This window comes from Tenrec ecaudatus, chromosome X, assembly GCF_050624435.1.
Source record: "Tenrec ecaudatus isolate mTenEca1 chromosome X, mTenEca1.hap1, whole genome shotgun sequence".
NCBI classification, from domain to species: domain Eukaryota; kingdom Metazoa; phylum Chordata; class Mammalia; order Afrosoricida; family Tenrecidae; genus Tenrec; species Tenrec ecaudatus.
The window spans coordinates 29,731,333-29,734,352 of NC_134548.1; positions in this window are offsets into that span (position 1 = coordinate 29,731,333).

Genomic DNA, 3,020 nt, shown 5'->3' on the forward strand with positions numbered 1-3,020 from the left:
GTGCTCTGCTGTCCACTTTCGAGTGGCACGCTGTTTATCATGCAGAATCATCAGTAAACCAAATGTGTTAGTCTGGGTAGACTAGAGCACATAAATCCACAGAAATTCACATGTATATAAGAGAGAGTTTTATATAAAGGGTAAGTGCACATTAAGAAAGCATCCCAACCCAGTGCTGTCTAAGTCCAAAAGTCCAACATTAGCCCATATGTCCAAGACTCATCTACAAAGTCCTCCTTAATCTCACAAAACACACTCAATGACAAGTACAGGAGGAAAGCTGAATCAGTGAGTGTGTAAGCATCTCAGTGATGGCAGGGTCTTCTTGTGGCTGCTCCAGCATCAGGGTAGGTCCATGGGGCTTCTCCTCAGGGATGTCTCACAGGAAGTGAGCCTTGCTGGCTGGAGCAGGGAACTGGGTAAGGTAGCTGCACCCTGGTCTGACCAGCAGAGAGTAAGAGACCCGAGAACTAGACAGGTGAGGCTCACTGAGTCATTTATCTCTCCATCCATCAATTAATCCTACTTGTGTTTATCAGTCAAGTTGGCACAATAAACCTCACCAAGCAGGAATTTTCTGTTTTCAGTTATCATAAATAACTCTCTTATGATAAAGCTTTTTATATAAAGTTCTTTCCTATACACATATTGAGTCTCTTGGGATTTCTTTCCCTAGTTATCCCAGACTAACACACTGTGAAATGTGAAATGAGGGCTTTTATGGTGGGAAAGGCCAAGTGGACATCATTAGAACTGACATTGCCTAGGAAAATAGTAAACCAAAAACAATACCACATTCCTGGAGGGGTTGCAGAGATTAGTGCCAACATCAAATACTGGAAGGATGCAGGACTGGTGATTCCTACCACATCCCAGTTTAATTCACCTATTTGGTCTGTGAAAAAAAAGCAGATGGATCCTGAAAAATAACAGTACCTTATTGTAAACTTAACCAGGTAGTGATGCCAATTGCAGATGCTCTTCCAAATGTCATTTCATTTCTTGAGCAAATTAATACTTCTCCTGGTACTTAACATGTGGCAATGGATCTGGCCAATGCTTTCTTCTTAATACCAGTCTCAAAGGCCTGCCAGAAGCGGGTTGCCTTCAGCTGGCAGGGGCGAGAATATACTTTCTCTACTCTCCCAGAGGGGTACATCAACTCTTTTGCCCCATGCCATAATTTAGTCCAAAGGGAACTTGATAGCCCATTTCTTCTGCAAAATGTCACACTAGTCCACTATATTGATCAAATTATGTTGATTGGACCCACTAAGGAGGATGTATCAAAGAATCTAGATTCATTGGTACAACACCTGCATGCAAGAGGTTTGGAAGCCAAACCAAAGAAGATTCAGGTACCTTTCACCTCAGTAAGATTTCTAGGGGTCTAGTGATGTGAGGCATGTGAAGGTATTCCTACTATAGTGAAGAATAAACTATTGCATATGCCCCCCACTCCCACAACTAAACAGGAGGCTCAACATCTTGTGGGCCTCTTCAGATTCTGGAGCCAACAAATCCCTCATTTGGTGTTCTACTTTCACCTATTTATCAAGTGACACATAAGGCCTCTAATTTTGAGTGGTTCCCAGAATGAGAAAAGGGTCTGCAACAGGTCCAGGCTGCCGTGCAAGCTGCCTTGCCACTGGGATCATATGATTCAGCTAAAGTAGTTGTAGCTAGAGGGTGCTAGTGGTGTCAGTTGTAGCTAGAGATGCAGTGTGGACACTTTGGCAGGCCCCTGTTGGTGAATCGCAGAGTAGACCATTGGGATTTTGAAGTAAAATCCTGCCATTCTCTGCAGGATTTTACTCTTTTGAAACACTGCTGTTGGCGTGTTAGTGGGTCTTAATGGAGACTGAACGCCTCACCATGGGCCACCAAATCACCAAGTAGCCTGAGCTTCCCATCATGAACTGGGTATTGTCTGACCCTTAGAATCATAAAGTTGGACATGCACATTAACACTTCCATTGTTAAATGGAAGTGGTATATATGATCAGGCTAGAGCAGGACCTGAAGGTACAAGTAAGCTGCATCAAGAAGTGGCCCAAAGGACCTCAGGCTCCAGTCCAGTCACAGTACTTGCCTTCTCCCAGTCTGCACCTATGGCCGCCTGAGATGTTCCTTATGATAAGTTAACTGAAGAAAAGAAAATTCTTGCTCGGTTTACTGATGGCTCTGCATGATATGCGGGTGCCACTCGTAAGTGGACAGCGACAGCTCTGCAGCCCCTTTCTGGGATCTCCCTAAAGAAGAGTGGGGAAGGGAAATCGTCCCCATGGACAGAACTCCAATCCATACACGTGGATATTCACTTTGACTGGAAGAAGAAATGGCTAAATGTGAGACTCTACACTGATGTATGGGCTGTGGCTAATGGCTTGGCTGCATGGTCAGGGAATTTGAAGGAGCATGCTTGGAAAATTGGTGACAAGGAGGTGTGGGGAAGAGATCTGTCGATAGATCTCTCTAAATTGTCCAAGAAAGTAAAGGTAATCATGTCTCATATGGACGCTCACCAAAAGGGTTACTTCTGAAGAGGAGGACTTTAACAATCAAGTGGATAAGATGACACACAGTGTGGAGACTTGTCCTCTTCTTTCTTCCGCCACTCCTTTCATTGCCCAATGGGCACATGAACAATGTAGACATTGTGCTAGGGATAGAGGTTATACATGGGAGCAGCAACATGGACTTCCACTCACCAAGGCTGACTTGGTCCCTGCCACTGCCGAGTGCACCATCTGCCAGCATCAGAAACCAACACTGAGTCCAAGACATGGGACTAATCCCTCATAATATTGCTTCAGATCAAGGAATTCACTTCATAGCAATTGAAGTGAGGCAATGGGCCCATGCACATGCAATCTCCTGGTCATATCATGTTCCTTATCACCCTGAAGCAGCTGGCTTAACAGAACAATGGAAGTCTTCTTAACAATACAATCATGGCACCAGCTACGTGGCAACAACTTGTGGGGCTGGGGAACTGTTGTCCAGGAAGCTGTATCTTC